Source organism: Rhinolophus ferrumequinum, chromosome 18, assembly GCF_004115265.2.
Source record: "Rhinolophus ferrumequinum isolate MPI-CBG mRhiFer1 chromosome 18, mRhiFer1_v1.p, whole genome shotgun sequence".
Lineage (NCBI taxonomy): Eukaryota > Metazoa > Chordata > Mammalia > Chiroptera > Rhinolophidae > Rhinolophus > Rhinolophus ferrumequinum.
Window position 1 is genome coordinate 7,210,851 of NC_046301.1, and position 21,782 is coordinate 7,232,632.

The following is a 21,782-nucleotide window of genomic DNA, read 5'->3' on the forward strand; positions in this document are numbered from 1 at the left end:
TTTGTTAATTATACCAGCTTTAGATCAAAAGACCCTGTGAGGACCAACTTACAAACTATCTAAATTATAAGGAGTTAAAGATGAATTTACTTAGAACTTTGATCAAAGATTCAAATGCTAGGTATTTGAGACCATTGCAATTTCCCATTCATGGTTTCCCTATAAAGCCACTGAACATGTGTGCTTGGTAGCATTTAATGTGGTTTGAGTTCACAGTCGTCGGTACATCTCCCACCATGTGGGAGGACGTGTCTCTGCCTTTGTATCCCAGATCTGTGAATTCCAGCGGAAGAAGAGCTTGGAGAGCAGAGATAGCCGGGAGATCGCCTGGGTCAAGGCGGAACCAGCCAGAGAAGCAGAAACATCTGTTCACATGTAGACATATTGTCTTGTCTGCTTCTGTAAAGCCTCTTGAATGAATACCAGTTCCCGCTCTTGTCTCATTTTACTCATCTCCCCTAATACCAGCATGCATCAGGACTTCAGGAGTGGCTTAGGATGAACGAATGGATACTGGAATTGATGGCTGCCATTTCTCCATTCTTTCTGAGAGAGTGGATTAGTAGAGAGAAGGGGGTCGGGGGAGAATTACATGAGGAAATATGGTGTTTGTCAAAACCAAGTGGACACTTTAGCTGCTATACTCCTTATTATGTCTTTCAAACTATGATCTGAGATATTTATTTTAAAAAACCAGAAAATAGTGAGCATGCCGTCCCTAGATTTACATAATTCTGTATTGATATATTTTAGACATTTTTGCACCATTAATTTCTGAAGAATTTAATCTGCCTGATTTACTTTCAAATGGTTTACCATTATTACGAAATGTAAATTGATACCTGAGAAAAATGAGAATAACATTCTACTTTTTATTTAAAAAGAAAACATTGCTTTCTCATCAGATGGAATTAGAGCTTTTCTGCAGATGAAACAAATCAACTCAAAATCAAATATTTATTTTAGAATGGCCTGATAGAGCGCACGCACAAACAAATATACACCTTAAGTGTGCAAATTGTTTTTCTCATCATTCCAAGAATTAATTTTGATGCATTGGTATTTGACCTTAAAGGCTGAATTCAAAGAAATATAGCTAATATTGGGAATATAAAATATATCAGTGTCTCTCTCTTTTTTGTTTCTTATTCTAGCTGTTTTCTTACTGTACATTTTTTGCTTGATGTAATGACCAACTGAGAATGGCAATGTGTGTGTGTGTGTGTGTGTGTGTTTAGGATAGACTAATTGACATAACAAATACACCCCCAAAACATATACTGGCTCAAACATAACAGAAGTGTATAGCTAGCAACTTCTGCTACGTAACATAAAAATAATTTATTTCTCCATATTCTTCCACGTGGATGAAATGCTTTTCTTTTGTCGTGGCCCAAAAAGAGAACATGAACTCATTCTCAGATCTGGAATGCATGCCGTCATCTCCTCTGATAGTCCAATTTCAATCCCAATATTTAATTTACCATATTACAATTCAGCAAAAATGATAAGCTTTGCCAGGACGGTTCATCGCCTTTCCTCTGGAATGAGCAGCAGAAAACACATTCTTGATACACGGATAAGAGAATAAATCTTTAAAATAATTTAACCAGAATAAACCAAGGAATAAAATGAATTTCCAGATCTCAAAATGGCGTTATCCTCCAGAAATAGGTGCCGAATTCCTATTAGTTTACTTCTTCGGGTTCTTCCTCAGACTGACAGAGACTGATACTTGCCATCTGTGACATGTGATGTGGGAACCAGTAACAAGATACTGGCACCGACTTGTGTGGACAATTTCAAATTCATAAACTTCACTTTCACTTCCAAATTTTACACTCTGATTCTAAAGTACTTGAGGCTTATAATGAGTAGACCATATTTAGACAAAGATATTTTAAACCATACAGTTTTAGATTAGCATGATTTCTGACATATACTAGTTATTAGAGATTTCAGACTGAATTAATAAACTTCAACCTAAGGTATAATAATAATAGTAATACTAACAACAATATCCTCTTGCACTTCTGGAGGCTAGAAGCCCCAAATCAAAGTGTTGGCAGAGCCATACTCCCTTTGAAGGGCAGAATACTTTATTGCTTCTTCCTAGCTCTGGCTTGCAATCCTTGGCATTTCTTGGTTTGCGGCAACATGACTCCAAACCTCTGCCTCTGTCATCATGTGTCCTTCTCTGTGCCTCTCTGTTTCTCCAAACCTCTCTCTCCTTATAGGGACAACAGAATTGGATTTAGGGCTCACCTTAATCCAGTTTGACTTTATCCTCCATCCGATTACATCTATTTCCAAATAAAGTCACATTCACTGGGGATTAGGACTTCGACATATCTTTTTGGGATATATTTAACTCCCAATAGTCGTAATCAGAACCATCAGTTCCACGTCCATCGTACTTCCCATGGGCCAGGCAGTGTTCTTAGCACTTGATGGATATCAGTTCCCTTAACCACGACGATGATTCCATGGGGTAGGCACTGTCATTACAGAATAGGAGAGTGAGGCACAGAGATTTCATGCAGGACCACTGATCCTGGGGCAAATCCTAGCTGGATGTGGTGCCTTTACACAGCGCGGTCTCCAGCCTCTCAAAGGACATGTGACATTCACTGGAACACATATTGTTTTGTAGTAGAACCTGTGCTTCATGCTAATGCTAGAGGGATTTTGATAAAAATCTGAGACTCAAAGTACATATGTATTTATTTTAATATGAGCTTGGAGAGGTGGTTTGGATCTGGAGACAGATCGTTTATCCTTTCTGTGTGACTTTGGACAAATTGTTTCATCTTTCTTTGCCTCAGACTTATTGTCAAGAGTTGAAGATTTAAAAAGTTAATTATGTGTAAATTGCTTAGAAATTGTCTGACATAGTACTATTATTATGCTATTAATTATTGTCATTACCATTACTATGGACAATAAATTATGAATTACTTATTTTATACAGGTGAGTTATTTTATGAGGCATTAAGCCTATTAGTGAAAACAAACATTATTCGACTTCTTCCACTTAAACTTGATAAGGATTACCTACTTACTTTAAAACAGCTATAAGCACCTAGACTGAGAAGGAAGTTCTTCCCTCTCCTGCCGCCTGATGAGGGTTCTCCTACTTCAAAAGTGGGGTTCAAATGTGGGGCAGAGGAAACCAGAGACTGGGGCAGTGCTAATGAGTGTCTACAGCCAGTGCTGTGACTGTCACCTTTGCCACCTTCCTGAGATTCCCCCACTAGGCGTAGGAAGTGATAAAGCTGCAGCAATCCCTGGATGATGTAAACACAAGATTTTAAACTGTGTGAGTTTTCTTGTTATAATGATTCACCGTGATGCGAGAAAACAATCTCATCAAGCTCTACACTTACTTCATTTCCAGAGTTAGATACTCTCTTGGCTACATTTGTGTATCTCACAGTATGCCATATGCCCTTCCCCCACATTTTTATTCTTTCCCCACATATTTGTATTTAAAATTAATAAGCAATAATTGAAGTTCATCATTTTTTCTGACATCTCACTTGTTTTTCTGCAGACAAAATATAAATAACAGCTTATGTCTTTGATTTCTATATTTCCAAAAGGGGTCATTTTCCCTCAAAAATTAATATGATGATGGATTTTAGTTCGTGAAGTAGAAGACTTGGAAAACAAGATGGATATGGGGACAAGAAGTTAAGATTCATTAAAAAGAAACTTGATTTAGCATTTACTAACTGTCTGGCACACGAATGTCAGTGGATACAAATATGCAAGATTAAACTAAAAGAAGTGAAAAGATAAGCTACTGTACGTTATCAGATGTTTATAAAAGTATGTTTATAAAACAATATTTAAATATTGAAGTGTGTTTGCATTTATTTTTTTCTAGTAATGACATAAAGTATGTTGAAAGAAGAAAATTGAAATAAATCAACTATTTAAAAAAAATTCATATATAAATGTATTCCTTGTAGCAAAGAATAAAAGTTTGCAAAGAAAAAAAAGATTATTTATTTCTGTATGCCTAATATGATGAATATGTATGAACGATGAAATTGCCCCAGCTTGAAAAACACCGGCTTTCTTTGTTCTGCTACTTCAAGTCTCAGCTTAGGTTTAAGTACAGTAGTTTGGAAGAAAGAATGAGAGAAAACTTCTGTTTCTGCCTTTAAGTAAGAAAACAGACATCATGCAGTAATTTCTAGTAGTGTTACAATGTTTCCTCAAATGTATTGCCCCTTGCCTTTTCTTTTAGTTCAAAAACAGTAGCTTGGGGACAAGAGCAAAAGCTCAGAGTAAAAAAGGAAAAGTTCCCTGTCTTAATAAATATACCAGGGGACAGGAAAGAATGAGACCAGTGGGGGCAGAATGCCATGTGTGCCTGGGAAAGGGATTCACGAGGATACCACAAAGAATTCCAGAAGTATATGCTTCCTAAGGAAGATGACTCTGCTACATATTGAAGCATTTAATGCAATTTAATGAAAATAAGCAGATACTATACACTGAAATGCACATATGTGTTACAGATTGAAGCTTTTCATCAGTAACATAATAACTCCCCTTAGGTTTCAGAGCCTTTTCCCAAACAGACACACAGACACATGTGATATGGGTGGAAAAGATGGCTTGGCTTTTGTGAGATAAGTAGTTGTATTAAGCTGATCAAAACAGAGGTTGTCCATTTTGTTTCTACTAGGTCATTTTTGGTCTCCTGACAGATTTAATTCACTTTCTTTTTTTTAAATAGAAGAGATCTTAACTATATGAACTATATAATGTGTGAGTCCATTAGGAAAATTGATATTTTCTCCACGTACGTAGAAATTGTTTAGTTACATAATAAATCTATTGTACATTGTCTGGGTATTCACCCCACATAAATAGACATGTGAATTATGTTTGTATACATTCTTTAAAATAAATAACTGTTTCTGATGAGTAGGTTATGGGTAGGTTATGTTTGACCCCAGAGGAGTGTGCTGTAGTTCGACCGACCGTTGATGGAGAAACCAGAGTCAGGGATTTCTTTAGCAGATACACTGTAACACATTTCCAGTTAGGGCCTCCTGAACACGCCATAGGTGGCACTGCACAGGTGTAACACTCACTGCTGAAAAGAACTCAGCAGGTTTAATACAACCATCAAGACCAGGGTTCAGCACACTTTTTCCTAAAACAGGCCAGGTAGTAAATATTTTAGGATTTGTAGGCCATATGCTCTTTGGCACAACTCCTTAATTCTGCTATTGCAGGCTGAAAATAGCCACAGGCAATCTGGGAATGAATGGATGTAGCTGAGTTCCAATAAAACTTTATTTAGATACCCCTGATCTAGATATCATAAAATTTTCCAAAAAAAATAAGGAGTTTCGTGTGAATTTGCTCATAAATTTAAGTGTCCTTTTGGATCTAGGTTTTTCTAGTTACTTTTATTTTACACATTTTAAACTGTTGATGTAATCACATGTAAATATTATTGCTCATTCAGGAACCGTCTCTCAGAAGTTCCTTTGTTGAATTTCTTTAATTAAATAAAATGTATATACTCTATTATATTCTAGAAAGTTTTAATGAAGGCTGATAAAGATATCTCCGGGACAAAATAAAGTTAAAATCGGTGAGAAAAATGAGGCATGGGATTATGATAGGGAAAAAAATAAAACAAACTGTAGCAGGATGAGATGCTCAGGGGACAAGTCATGAAATTCTGTACATATATTTATCTCAAAGCCACATACACAGCTATTGTGAAGAAAGAAATAAACAGTCAGGTACACGGGGCAAAGGGCTCAGGAGGTGACATTTCACTCATGCCACTGGTAAGGCACAAGGAAAGATTCCTAATTTTGATACATGAGAGAAATTATCTTGTGGTCTCCGCCACGAAAAGTATAGTCATGTGCTTATCACTTATTTTACCCTTCAAATGATACGTCCAGTAAACACACTGAATGAATGGGTTTCAGAGCACCTTACTTGAAACTATACATATGTATTGTATTATTGCTTAAATATGACTTTATTTTGAGGAAAGTCGTGGAACCTAAGGAAAGTCGTTAATATAAGGAATCTTTAGTGGGGCAGCAATAAAATTGCTAAATAAAGTTAAAGGGAACACTAGGGGTTAGAGCAGTCATTTGAATGGAAGCCCATCTTCAGTGTACGAAGCAATGTAGCTCAGAAAACTTTAGAGGCCAAAGAATCTTTGAAAAAGAAATCAGGGAAAGGCCACAGAAAAGTGACGAACACGTTGTTTCCTACAGTGTGTGCCTTCTTGCTCCCAAAACACCAGGCAGAAGAAATGCTCCCTGTCGGCCCACTTCGGGAGGCAGCGGACAGAACGGAGACCCAGTCTGGGACAGGTCGGAGGTTAATCTAATATTGCGGGCTTGGACCTCCAAGAAAACACGTAGAAATGGATGGAGATAGCCAGAAACCGGAAATTAGTGCAACACTAAGGAACCAGCAGTGGAAAGAGAGGAGCCGTGATGTTTCTGAATAAGTAGAAAGGAAATTCTACAATGTAGTTTTATTAGGTTGGTGCAAAAGTAATTGCATTTTAAAGGGTTAAAAATAATTCCAAACACCGCAATTACTTTTGCACCAACCTAATACAATTTACTCAGTGAGTATGTAAAGCAAAGAGACAGAGACAAAAAAGCAGTAGAATGGAAATACTAGCAGCAAAGCTCCTTGAAGATTAGAAAAAGTACTCAAATCTAAAGAGTCTTAAAAAAAATCACAAATTACCTTTCTAGAGATATTTCAGAAAAGATGATCAGTGTGGTAGTAACAGATACGAAATCCATAAAGACTCATAAAATATCCACACATGCATATATACATACCGTATTTCTCCAAAAATAAGACCGGGTCTTATATTAATTTTTGTTTATTTTCAGAGGATGTCTTACTTTTTCATGTACAACGATCTACATTTATTCAGGTACAAAGATCCACATTTATTCAAATACAATCATGTCATCTTTTTCTGGAACATCGTCGAAACTCTCCAAATCCCTAATTCAAGCTTGAATTTCTTGCGACTCCAATTCCTGTAGAACCATTGGCCCCAATCTCTCATGTCCAGCAACAGAGCTCTCCTTAAATGAGCATTTCTTGTCCATGTAGCCTGCTCGTAGTGCATTTGCAACACAGCTGTCAGTGATTTTATCCCATGAATTCTTCACCCAAGTCATGACCTCTTGCAGGCTAGGCTTCACAAAGTTTCCATGCTGATTTCTCTCCATTTTATTTTCAGTGTAGTCATTGATTTCCATGTGCAAATGGTCCTTGAATGGCTTGTTTATAGCAATATCAAGAGTCTGGAGATAGGCAGTCAGTCCTGCGGGAATCATTATTTGATCTATTCTTCTCTCTGCAAGGAAGTTCTTCAGGTCTTTAGCACGGTGAGTGCTGGCTGAATCCCAGACTAGCAGACCTCTTTGGCCACCTCGCAAAACAAGTGGCAGCATTAAATTGACCCACTTCCTTATAACTGCTTGTGTGCACCAGGCTTTTTCGATTTCAAGAACATAAATGCCTGAAACACGTTCCACTTTATCTTTCTTGCTCTTAATGATGATTAGAAGTGAGGCTTTCTTTCCATCCTGATGAATTGCCAAACTACAGGTAACACGTGCACTTTCATAACCAGTGGAGGGAATGTAGATTGACGAGGCGCCCCTCTGATCAATTGTCGTTTGAGATCCTTGGCCCATAAACACTGCAGTTTCATCCAGAGCAATCATGTTGGAGAGTTGGTATTTAGAAAAATCTATACCATCAACAAAGGACTTGAATGCAAGTGCACGTTTAATAACTTCAGTATCTTACAGCTTGAACAGTGTCGTCGATCTTAGAGACAGTTCATATCGCTGAAGGAAGCCATCCAGCCAGTGTTGTGATGCTTTGAATTCTTCCGGGGATATTTCTAACTGTGGTGCCATTGCAAGGGCAAATGCTTGAGTATCAGCCCTGCACACAACCAAAGCCTTCGCTCTCCTGTCAGCAATCCATTCCCAGATGGTGTTTTCCAGCTCAGGAAATAATGGTTGCCGACCTGATCCACACTTGCGCTTCTTAGCATTTCCCTCGTCCACCTGTTGGCTGAGGTTATCGTACTCTGCTCACCATTTTCAGACCATTCGGAGATCCAACTTCTCTTTGCATGATGGAATAGCTCTTTCTATTTGCACTCATCTTGTCTGGGTGTCAAAATATTATTCCCTTTAAATCTACCATTAAATCAAGTGTTAACTGAAGACTTACAAGACAGGAGTGGCAACTAAAATGATGACAGTTAAGAATGATGGTCTACACAAAAGCGACGAAAAATTGCAGGCACCAAAATTCAGAAAATGTTTCTTTATTTCACATGAGTGCATTAAGTACGCCCATTACAACACACGACATATTGTATTATAAAGTTTCATATTACACACAACCACGTCTGTTCGTTATCAAGTGCGCATGTTATTCGTGTGTTGTGTCTGTACTCCAATTGGTCATTCCGCAATAAGTCTCGAGTTCATCTGTTTACATAGGCATTTACCTCTCATCCAAAGGCGCCTGCTTGGGTATTTACAAATACTTAATTATAATTTATATTATCATTTATTTTAAGTATTAATGTCAATAATATTATTTATTTATATTTAATTATATATTAATATTATTTTATAATTCAATACATCCGTTGTGTGTTGAAATGGACGTACTAAATGCGTCCGTCTGGCTGACAGTCTTAACTGGGGCTTATTTTTGGGGTAGGGCTTATATTATGAGTATCCTGAAAAATCACGGGAGGGCTTATTTTCCAGTTAGGTCTTATTTTGGGGGAAATACGGTATATATGAAATAAAAGAAAAATAAAGCAAATCTCTATTGCAAAATATTAAAATATAATTGAATCTGAAAATTTTTTTCTATTCGTAGGTAACTTGGGTGAAATTGTAGCAGTTACTGTGTTGAGGGGAGAGCTAGCACTTCTTGGGGGTGGAAATCACTCTATTTACATTTACAATTTCACTTAAAGTTTGGAGGAACACGGACTCTGCCTCTGCTTTCTGAGGCCTCACATGCACTCAGCCTCGCTGGCATCAGCACGCGCTCCAACCACGGTTCCATTCCTGGCAGCACTGTTGGGACTGGAGGGGGTAAAGGGCTGGGGTGCATCCTGACCTAGCAGCTTCATCTCTCAGGGATCTTGCACATGGCACTGCTCTTCTCTGAACTTCAGGTTCCAGCCCATAAAATGCAGATGACATGACCTGCCTCACAGAAATGGAGTGAGGATGAGATAACGTCTGCAGAGCCCTTCATTGGAGCCGGTGGGACCCCGTATATCAAGGCTCCCCAGGAGGTCCCTAGACTTGTGCAGAGTCACAGGATCCACGGACAAGCACATCATAAGGACTCAACATGAAATAACACTATCCAAACAGAGCAAGATGGATGTGTTTCAAACAAGCTTCGTTAGCTACGTGGAGCACTGTCATAGTTCTTCGTATGAAAAAATAACTAAGGAATCTCTCCATCCCCCCCCCAAAAAAAAATACTTAAAAAAGAACGCATTTCTTCCTGTTAGAATTTTTTATTTCAACTTTATATTCTAGATAAGGAGGGAATGAGTTTGTTTTCTTACGCTATGTCTAGCTTCACATACAAATACATATTTAATTAACAGCTAATATTTCTTTCACTAAATGATATAATGCTTCTCTATAACTTACAAAATCCAGGTCAAATCCATATTTGCTTGGCCTCCCCTGAGTACCTCTCCTCTCGCTCCACACTGCATTTCGTACACTTTGTTAGAAAATCAACAACCCGACCACAGGATGGTATGGCCAATAATACAGATTCTACTAAAGATTTTAGGGAGAGCTGCCCATCTTCAAGTACAATTTTATAAAACATATTCTGAATATTTTCAGTTTTACCCCTTCAAGCTCTCCTATTTATTGACAGCCTCATTCAACTTAGTTTAAATAATCTACACAGGAAAACAAAACCCTGAAGTTACGTAATTTCTTAAGGGAAGTAGTGAGGTTCCTTAGAAAACAGCTCAGCCAAAAGAAAGAGCTGAGCCCCTTGTTTCTCAAACATTCCCTGCCTGAACCTACTCCAATGCAATTGCCTTGAATGCTCAGGCGGAAGCTCCAGCCTTCCCACCCTCTTTGCATGCCTGCACCGCACTGTGCTACTTCCCTCTACCTGAGTGCCCTTTGAGGAAGGCAGCATCAGGTGGGGTTCGGAGGCTCACACAGCATCTGTGCAACCTCTGCCCTGGCCCAGCAGCCGCCAGTACAAGCAGAGGCAACAGGGTCAAACAGGAGGAGGAGATGCTCACAGCTGATTACCACTTTGTCTTTCTTAATGAAGTTGCTTTGCTATTTATATGGTTGCAAAATAAACAGCACGGTAGTTTATTTTTTTTCTCTTAGAAAGTGCACAGCTGATTTAATGTATATTCACATTTCAAGATTTAGTCTATGACATGTCATCAATTTTGACATATATATGTGTGTGCGTGTGTATACACACACACACACACACACGCACACATTCCCTCCCTTACTCCCTTCTGGCACATCTGCCTGTTCCTCTGACAGGAGAGGGGATATTATTATCTCATTTTGTTAATGCTTTGTTACTCTGTTGTCAATTTTTTCTACCTAGAATATATCTACTCTTCTCCAAACACTTATTCAAATACACAATCCTTTCGAACCTTTCCTTTTTCTGCCTAAGACGAGTTAATCACTGCCTCTTCTGAATTGCTTGCTTTTTAAATATATCCCATTATTCCAATATAAACTTTCTTCTCCTCAACCCTTACAAAAGCTTTTTATAACTGAACCCATTGAAGCTGATGCTGCTGATTACTGGTTTGATTTTACAGATGTTAATTTGGATAAGCAGTTGTTTTGCAATTGTTTTCTCACCAGGTGAACAAAAAATGTATTTAATGAAGATGGGCACACGTGAACAAAACTCATGGTTCAACTTGCAAAAAGTCTCTAGAAGCAAATATTTGGGATAAAGGCAAACCAAAGGAGATCTTCAAAACTGCTATTATGCTGCTCAGAAATGACTTATCACTCATTTCCTACTGGTATGAAGCTTAGTTGTTTATATTGTACAGTGGAGATAAGTTATTGTAAAAAAATTTGTATGACTTTTCTCAAAACTAGCTTTGTGAACCCGTGTGTGTGTGTGTGTGTGTGTTGATGTGTGTGTGAGAGAGAGACAGAGAGAGAGAGAGAGAGAGAGAGAGAGAGAGAGAGAGAGAGAGAGAGAGAGAGAGACTGTGTGAGTATGTGTGTGAGTACTCAGGGCGAAAGTAATTCTTGCTTAAGTGACCATCATCAAGTACATTAAATAACTGGCAGTGACATTATTTGTGTGTATGCAAACCGGTGAGCACACCAACCATGGACCTCCTTCTAGCACAACAGAACAGTGTCAGGGCTTCACTAGGATCAATGGGAGTCAAGTGCGAAACATACAATAATTCAATCGTTAACCACTATTTCTCTTTCATAAATATACTGAAAAAGTACACCGTTTGTTGTGGGAATTTCTAAGCTGCTGAAAAAATAATTCAGGAATATATTGATTAATATTTATTCAAAATAGATTCTGTCTTTTCAGTAGTTTAATTCATTTTACTTATAACCATTTCAAGAGCAGCTTTTTGTCTTTATTTAAAAAAAAAAGCAAATCCTCCAAAAGAGCTCAAATTTGTGAAAAACAACAACAACAACAACAACAACAACACAAATTCTCTTTCACAATTATCCACATTTCTGTAACTTTCAAGAGATTCTTGGGTATATTTGCTTCTTATTCAAAAGTGTTAGATGGAAGTGAAAATGATTTCCACGTAATAATGTTGACACAAATTCAGTTATTTTTCTACTCTCAAATAATCCCCAGGAATTAAAACTCAAAATAATCTATTTAACATTCTTTGAGTCTCTTTTTCTGTCCTGTTCACTAGTGATAGCACCTGGCCCTCACTACTCCATAGGATTTTCTTTAAAATACTGGCACTGAGGTATAGTGTTGTGACAACTAATAAAGACAGAGGAGCATGACAAAATAAATAAATAAAAATAAAAAATAAAATAAAATACCCAAACAGCTAATTACAATTGGATAAGTAGTAATAAAATATTCCAGAAATGTGACAAAATACATGCATTGCTGATAGAAAACCTGGAGGTGTTTGCTGAAGACATGAAATTGTATTTAGCAGATAAATGCATTTATTCCTTGAGGAATAACTACATTGCTGACTTGTGAGCTTGGTTTGGTTCCTGTTTTTAAAATCTTTCTTTAGCTCCGATGTCTGCACTGAATGTTCCTCACTCTTAAGATCCAACACCACTGTCCTAACCATGATTGTAAACAATAGAACTGAAAAAGGAGAGAAGGGTCCCTTTTGTTTACACGACTTACTTTATGAAGCATATCTCTAACGCTGGATTTTGTGTACTGAACGCTAGTGGTTTAAGGATGAAATAAAGAAGCTCTTTGTACCTAAGATAAAAGTATATGAAAATGTTGAATATCTACTAAATTCAGGTTTATAATCAAGATAGAAAAAAAAAAAAACAAAACAAAAGCTCCTTCTGGAGATGAAATTTTGGCAACACTTAAGGATGGAACTGGTGGCTGTGATATTGGAAAGCTTCTGAACAAGAAATAACATCACTTAGGGTTTATAGCCTAGGGCCAGTTTGTGCCAAACTCCTTGTCTTCATAAATATTTATGAGGGAGTCTCTGCCATCTCATTAGAATTTAATTTGAAGACAACAGGTGCAAGCAATGATTGCTCAAGTTAGGCCAACTAACTTTGTTATTATATTCCAAGTGTTACATTTAGAAGACTCTGTAGAGAATTGTCTTTGTGACTTCTCGGTTTATGCATTTTATTTTTTTCAGTGTTGGTGCCACTTCAACATGCGAGTGACTTGCTTCCAGCAAGCCAGAGTGCAACTTGAACAACAGCACTAAATGAAAGATTTGGCAAATCATCATTTATTTACATTCCTGAAAACTGTAATGAAAGAAATACGGAATTGCCTGTAAGTGGATGTGATAGGGAGAGCCACCTCGTGCAGGGTGTTAAATGAGGGATTCTGGGACTTGCAGGATGGGGAAAGCTCACCAGGCCAAGTGCAGTGGGAGAGGGATGCAAGAGGACCACCTCAGAAGGCTTGGGATGCCCAGACCAGGACCTTGAGTCAAAATGGCACTTGGCTCCTTCTAAAAACAGACAGAAGACAAGAGTGCCTGGGGTACCATAAGTCAAGAAGGGGACAGTGCAAGATGAGACTAGCAAAACAATCAGAGGTGAGATCTTAAAGAGTTCCACAGACTATGGGAAAAGGTCATTTATTCATCCAATACATTCGACGGATATCTACGGACAGCTCAGTCTGTGCCAGGCGCTGTTCAAAATGCTGGGGATATGGCAGTGACTGAAAAAAAAAGAAAAAGAAAAGAAAGAAAGAAAAAGGAAAACCCAATTTCATATGACTTACATACCAGTGGGGAGATAGAAAATAAATAAACCAGTGAATGTAAAGCAGGTCAGTAAGTGCTATGGAGAAAAACAAAATAGGGTAAGGAAGATGTGAAATAACTAACACGGGGGGTGCTATTTCACTGACAGTGCTCAGGGAAAACCTTAGCATACGGGACACTTAGGTAGAGAACTGAAGGGCGTGAGCTGTGAGTAAAGCAGATAGATGCCTGGGAAAACAACGTTTCATTAAGCAGGAGCTTTAAATCTAGACTTCCCCCCTAGAACTCAGTTGCCCATGAAGCTGATTTAGAAAAAAAATTAAAATACTACTCTCATTAACCGCTAACTGAAATTTTGCATTCCCTTAAAGTTTGAATTTTATCAAGAATCCACAATAATCCTAGCAACAAGGGTGATTTCATCAGCCAAACAATTTAGAGGTATTTGGATTTTAGAAAACAGTGTGCAGACATCGTGAAAAACAGTAGCACTCACCATTACGGGTATTGTTAGACTTGTTGCTACCTCTTATTTTGATGAATTAATAAAGAAGCATCCTTTAAAATATTTTTGATAGTTTTATTCCCATATAATCAGCTACATTTATACTCCTGAACATTGTATGCATTATAAAACATCGTTCTGAGAAGTATCCATTGGCTTTCCTCCACTGCTAGACTTCCAGGGAGGGCCCGTGGGGCAGGAGGTGGTAAGAGACCATGTATAAGGGGACTGAGGACAAAAGCCCTCTTGTAGGAGTGACTTGATGTCTTCAAGGGACCACTCAGAGGTCAGTGAGGAGGAAGCAGAGGGAGGAACTGGAATGGGGGTGGGGTCATGGGGGAGGGACTTAGAAAAAGAGATGAGCAAGGTAGAGGCCCAGGTCACCGGGTCATGGCAGGGCTTTATACACACACAATGAGAAATGGGTTTTTTAATAGGGGTGTATTGGCCCCTATTAAAAAAACAAAAAAAGCAAAAAAAAAAAAAAAAAAAAAAAAAAGAAATGGGTTTTACATTAAGGAGTGAAATTAAGAAAATTCAGGAAGCCTAAGGATAAAAAAATAAATTATTTAAAAACAAATTAATACTCAGAAAATCCTCTCTAAAGGGGATAATAGCTTTGCTCCCTATGAAAGCCATAAACATGCACTGCTTTCCTCCAAAACACTCTGCTTGTTAACTCCACTGTCTCAGGGTCAGCACTGTGCTACGCTTTATCACTTGAAAATTAAACCATGTGAATTAGAATCCTATCTAGGAACAATCACTTCCCTCCTCTCCTTTCAACTGTCTACAGGCTGAGCTTTCTAAATTTGCATTTACTTTTTCCCCCCAATAAATTTGCCTCCTTTCGTCTTGTCTGAATTTACAGTGTATCCGCGATATCAGAGTTTCCAGGGGTGAGACCTTGAAGGTAACTGGAAGCACTTATTGTCTTGTGTACAAAGAAAGAAAGCAGATGTGTTTTTATCGCTCGGCCATTGTGTGATCGTTACAGAGCGTTTGCCAGGCCTGCCCACGCTGCTCTGCTAAGCCTCATCCTCCTGGCTCAGCCTTCCTACTGATCTTTTCATTGTCCACTGTGTGGACACTACTGGGAGTTTCTTCCTTATGCCATGCGAAAACTAGATACCCGACCATAATCATTTTCATTCCTATTTACACAAACTTCCCTAGGTTAGTTCTTTAGCATACTCTCCATTTGTTTATTTACCACCTTATTTCTTCCTACAGCTTAGAAGATACTGCTTTTTACTATTATTATTAACTAAATCTAATGTTCTTTCTGCTACTCTTCCAATAGAACATTTATCCACTTCGATCTTCTGTAAAATTAAAGTTTTCATAATCTCCTTATATCATCTTAGATTTTCTTTCTCTCCGTAAAATCTTCGGTTAGTTTCTTTCAATTTGCTTGTTTGACACACATTCATTCTTTTATTACGAGTATCGGAGCTTTATACTGGAAGGCTTTTTTTTTTTTTTTTTTTTTTTAAGGAGAGAAATCACATTTAAACAGAGAGAAATGAAAACGTATAATTCGCCAGGAGACAGTACTCACGCTTTCTCTTGGCAGCTAAGAATACTGAATGGACTTCAAAAAATTGAAACACCAGCTTGGGAAACATAGACTTGGCCATAATAATTGCTCCGTGATTGTTTTGTTTTCATTCATCTATCAAATATTTGAGTCGTTACTAGATACCACGCATTGTAACAGACATTCTGGGACATAGAGGTGACCATGCTTAGCAAGATTCGGGCCTTCATGGAACTTTCAGTAGAATGGGGCATTTGGAAACAGGCAAACTTGTAAATAATGAACTCAATTGTTTTGCATTTTAAAACCTATTAAGATCAAGAATGTGGTGAAGTATTTAACAGGCAATCAGCCTCAGGTCTCAAAGGAGACACTGTGCATGCCGATGCCTAAAGAACACATGCTGATTACCTAGGTGCACCGGCCTGTGACAGCCTTTCAGGCAGAGGATTTGGCCTTTGATGCATGACAGCGAAGGTGAGAGAACACAGGGGACATCCTAAGAGATGGCATTGAAGAAGTAGACAGAGCCAGACCATGGTGGGCATTGGAGGCCATTTTCAGTAATTTTGGATTATGTTTCTATGGGAAATGGGAAACAAAGGATCTACAGCAGGGCATTGATACACATGATTTGCATTTTATGAAAGAAATGTCCTGGAAATATTATGCTAAATGCATTTAAGAAATAAACACTGGTATTTTTCGTAAGAAATTATTTTGGTGATAGCTTTTAGCAATGCTTGAACATGTTGCTACTTGTTCAAGCAACATGAGGGAAGCATTAACAACAGAACTTGGTATTTGGTTGTGCACGGGGTGAGGAAGAGAGAGGAAGTAAGGCTGAGTTGGATCAAACACCTAGATGGGTAGTAGGGTTTTGGACTGAGCAACAGTACAGTAGAGGGAAGTAATTTTGAGGGGAAAAGATGATTATGATGTTAGCCTGAGACATGTTAAGTTTGAGATGCTGGTGAGAAATTCAAGTGGAGACGACAAGAGGTTAGATAGATACATGTACCCCATGCTGACTGGTCTAGGTTTAAGACAACAAAGAAACACAGAGCACAGAGACAGTGAACAAAGGCACAGCTCTGTGAGCCCAGGGAGGAGCCTGGAGAAGATGGGGACATTCAACTCAGAGATGAGGAATCGGTGGATGTGTGAATAGATGTTCATCTTTTGTCAGGTTTCAGTTCAATCTGGCTTCCTGAACAGGGACCAGATCTAGGCATGAACGTGTGACTTCACTCTGGGTTAAGACTTAATGCTGTCCTGTAAGGGGGCTCCAGTCACCTGACCTGTGCAATAACCACATGTCTGGAGTGCAAATCTGAGAAGACTGGAGACCCATGTGATCCGCGTGATATTACTGGGTCCTAGAGGTTCTGTTCTGTCAACGTCAGGCCCAGATGTGGAGATTCTTGAAAAAAGTAGAAATATTTAACTCATTACTGCAAGTTTTCTTCCTACCAAGAAACTTGATAAGTCACGTGGGGTGGGCATGGGAGGATGGAGACAGCGTAGAGAGGTAAACTGACAGCACTGGTTGATTTGGGGAGCCTCTAAGTCATCTAAGCCTCTGACGGAGCGTACATTTTCTCCTTGGAAGGGTAGAAAACAACAAACTCACCGTTCTGCCCTCTGCACAACACTTTATATTAAACTCTGCCTCATTTTATACGAAGAAGATCAGAGGGACCAGAGCCAACCAATGTACTCCACGTCTTGTGGGTTGAAATAAGCAAAAGGCTACGAGCAATATTGCTTGATCTCTTTCCTGTAACTGGAAACCCCTATTGATGACCTAAAATTAAAGTAGGAATACAATTTTAAGAAAATAGTATCTCTTCCATACTTATCATTTCTACATGGTTTTCTTTTACTTTCTAAAATAAGGCATTAGAAAGTATTAAGGGCTGGTTGACCGGCGAGATATCAGAGATGGTCTCAATCCCCATCAACGTGGAATCTGTTAGTACTTATACCTGACTACTTAAAGACTGAGTGAAAGACACCGCCATGAATTGGTCTGTAAACATGGGATAGATACGGAGGCCTCTGGTTGCAAGGCAGGGAATGGAAGTATTAATAAAGTTTGTGACACTGAAAGAGCGTTGACGCTTTGGTATGCAGATGTACACAAAGATGGTTGCATAATCTATAAACCTGGATTTATAATACCCAGGTGATAGCTGTTATATAAACTAGACTACAGTGTTCTGTACCATTTCAATTTATCTGAACTACATATTTGTCTATGTAAGAAGAATCATAACTGGAACCAAGGGTATACCCTGAGCATTTTAAAAAGATGGACCTAGAAAATTAACGCATTCAACCATGCCACGTTTGCTGATGGAGTATCTTCCACCTGCCATGGCCTGCTCTCTCACAGATGCTCAGGATGGCAGAGTGAACAAAATAAAGTCTCTGCTCTCATGGGCTTTCCTTTTTTTTTTTTTAAATGAAGAACAATTGTTAATTTAAAAACACAACATAATCAAGTACATATAGAGAGTATCTCAGTGATGTTGAGGGCTATGAAGAAGCATAAAGTGAGGCAGGTGATGGAGCGTGTTCATTAGGGTGGGGTTGGTATTTTATAAGGTCATCAGAAGGTCACAGATGAGCAGAGGCCTGGTTAAGGGAGAGAGGGAAACTTGTCAAAGGCCATGGTGGGAGAAGAGCCATTTAGGGAGAAGGTACAATAGGAGCAAAGGCACAATGGCAGGGGCAAGTGCGTCTGTTCAAGAACAAGGAAACGTGCCTTTTAGACAACATGCCGTTGGGCACTTTTTGTTTTCTTAAAACTCATCTTCTTTTTAAAGCAAACTCTCTTGGGGACAAAAGGTGAAGTATTCCAGTAAGGCGACAGATTACTTTTTATGTAAACTGATGTGATAGACTGAATATATTTACTACTATTTCTCACATTGGTAAGTATGAAAGAGAGGTTCTTTTTCAAATTTTATAATTCTATTTATGGTGGTCAGTAAAACATTCCATTGACTATTGGTTCAACATTCATTAATCACCATGAAATAAAATGTATCTCTATTTCTGTGGTTCCCTTTAAAGTGATTTATTTTCAGGGCAGCTCTCGGCAAAATGAAACATATTCTTTCATCCATGTAAGTACAGAACAATGAAGTTCTATGCACCTTCAGTACAGTTTGTTTCTTTATTTTTCAGTTCCCAGAAGCCTGGAAAATGTATTGGGCTACGGAACGGGGAACTTACTATCGGTTTGAGACTATGTGTGAAACCGGAGATTTCCCTCACAGCGGTGACTTGGTACCTGGTAAGTGGTTTTAAGATTTGATCAGCCCCAATTCTTACACACTTACCTTCCCCTGCTTGCCTGTATCACATGAAAAGAAGTAACAACTTTCTCTTCCTGTTAGTCTAGCTGCTTAAAAATAACACATTCCAGCAAGGAGGGAGGGAGATTACAAGCAACAGGACATATGAGACTTGCCAAGGGGGCCAGCATTTCCTGGCTCACAATTGCAGGAAAGGCCTTGCTCCATTATCAATGGGACCTGGATGCTTTGATAGACAATTGTTTTAAAAGCCAAACAACATTTGCAGTTGAAATATTGTGTGTGTTATACAAGACTTGTGTGGAGGAAATATAGCACCAGATGGATCAGACAATAGGTCTGTCTGATGTTTTGTTCTTTTACTAGTAGTAAAATAAAAACTCAAAAAAAAAAAATTGCCGTATACAACTTTGCTTTTTAAAGTCTCCCTTGTTTTAGGAAAGAATAGTGGAACTGTCCTGAACAATACAGATTTCCTTGGCAATCATTGCTGATTTTAAAATGTACAGAGTTAAAATAGACATTGACCAGAAACAATGGAATGGCCGTGACATACAGTTGCTTTGGGTAAGGACATTCCTTATTAGGTACCCTGAACCCATCAGCTCCAGCGTCATTAGCAAAACTGATGAGCTGGTTATAACTATACACCCGCTATTGTAAGACAGAAGCATGACTTCTAAACAATTGTTATTTAAGGAATATCTTGACTAATATCGCCTTGCTTTCTATACTGAGTTCCAATGAGAAAAAAATATATACATATTATATATATATGTATATGTACATATATACATATATAAATATATATGTATATAGAAATTATGTAATATTTAATATAGATTTAAAATATACATATATGGAGTATATTCTCCACTTCTAAGAAAATTTACCAGCTATGATGATCTTCGTGAAGTGTAATCAGAAAAAGTTTTCTTTCAGGTAGGAATGGATAAATAGTAGAGCTTTATTAAGTAAGTACTTATAAAAACATTTATTTGTGATAAAATCTTGCAATCCCTTATGTCATCTTTAAGTGACAGAGACGTTGACTACTTCTCTCCCAAATGCTATGTGGCATTTGGTCATCTTCAGGCGATTGCCAGTCCCCGGACTGGATCACTTCAGTTCGAGTGTTTGCATGGGTGGGACATGGGCCTCCATCTCTCTCCCCACACAAAAGTGAACATTGATTTCATTAGGTAGTCAGGTAAATTCTGATGCAGTGCTGGGATATTTATCATTTTGATATGCTCTGACGTGACCCTTGTTGGGTCTCCCTCAGTGTCTTCCTACAGAGAAAGAGGTAGAGAAAAATACATCCTGACTAGAGAAAGTGAAGTTTAGACTAGATAAACATTTCACAAAAATGCAAGGTATGATTGTAGTATGTATGTATTTAAAGGACAAAGACATTCCCATCATACACTCAGCACCCAGCCCGCTCCTATCATGTTGAGAATATTCTAGGCTTCTTTGGATGCACGGCTGACATGTGCCCTGCGAGCTGTGATCCTAACAATTCTGACTGTAGCCTAGAAGTGTTTTTTTTTTTTTTTTTTTTAGAGGAATAGAATGACATAAACATATTTTGATTAGAAAAAGTACCCTGTGGTGTAGAAGGAAGATAGAAAAGAGGCTTTTGGCAGAGAGATACATTAAAAGCTATTGTAAAAACACTTAAGAAATATTTAGAGGGAACAATTCAGTTACGTATTGTGTATGTTTAATAAAGGACTGAAAAAGCAATGAGGATCTCATAACTCCAATATTTCCATTTGGATTACATTTGGGTGGTAATTAAGATGGATCTTTGTCTTCTGTAGTAGCCAATGTTATCTTGTATAAAAATTTCCAAACATTAAACTATGACATTAGACTTGTGTGTTACAGCAGGGAACAGTGTAATTTGATTTTAGCTGCACATGGAAATACTACTGCTTAGAAAGAAATCAGTGAATGTGTGTTACTGACTGTTTTTAGAAAATTTTAGTGAACTAATTTTGGTTTTTGCTTAAATTTAATGGATATAGAGCATTTTCGTAATCCAGAGGTGCTTTAAAATATTAAAATTGAGGCACTATAAAATAAAATCATGGGAATTGCAATGCATTTTGATTCCCTTTAATTTGGGCTTGAAAATAGCTCTCTAATGTAGACAATGGTAACAAAAATGATCAAAAATAAACTGGTGAAATTGGTGATCATACTATTTCTTCACTGAGGTACCCATTATAACGGGACATTCATTTTATTAAATTATATGATTATATAATCACATATAAAATATATACCTGTGAAATTGTGATTCAGTAGATGGTTTTAATTACAAAAAGCAAAACAGATTTTTACAATCAGGATTAGCCCAGGAAAACCAAAATTAGCCTACATAATTTAAGCAGGGAGATATTTAACACAAAGAATTAAGGGCTTAAAATTTTTTTTTGAAAGGGTTGGCAAAACAAAGTTTATGGAAAACACTTAAAACTTTTCATAAAATTAAGATATTTCAGACCTGTAAAGAAATTATTGCTGATGATTTCAGGTGTCTTAGAAATATTTTTTTAAGTTGATCATTTGTTAATTTTAAGCAAGATATTCTGAAGAACACAGATCGGGCTAGGTGTACATTTTGGGTCTCTTGGATTTAAAAATGATTCACCACTATAGCTTTGTTTCCTCCTGTTACCTTGACCACATATTTAGTTTCTACTGAAAAGTGATAAAATTCTCCTCTGGCTCAAGCTGCAAATGAATTAATTTCAATGTCAAATTACCTAATAACAACCACTTCTTTTGGACTAGAATAATTTCCCAAGGTTTTAATCAAATGAACAAAATTAATTTTAAACTTTCAAAAATTAATGA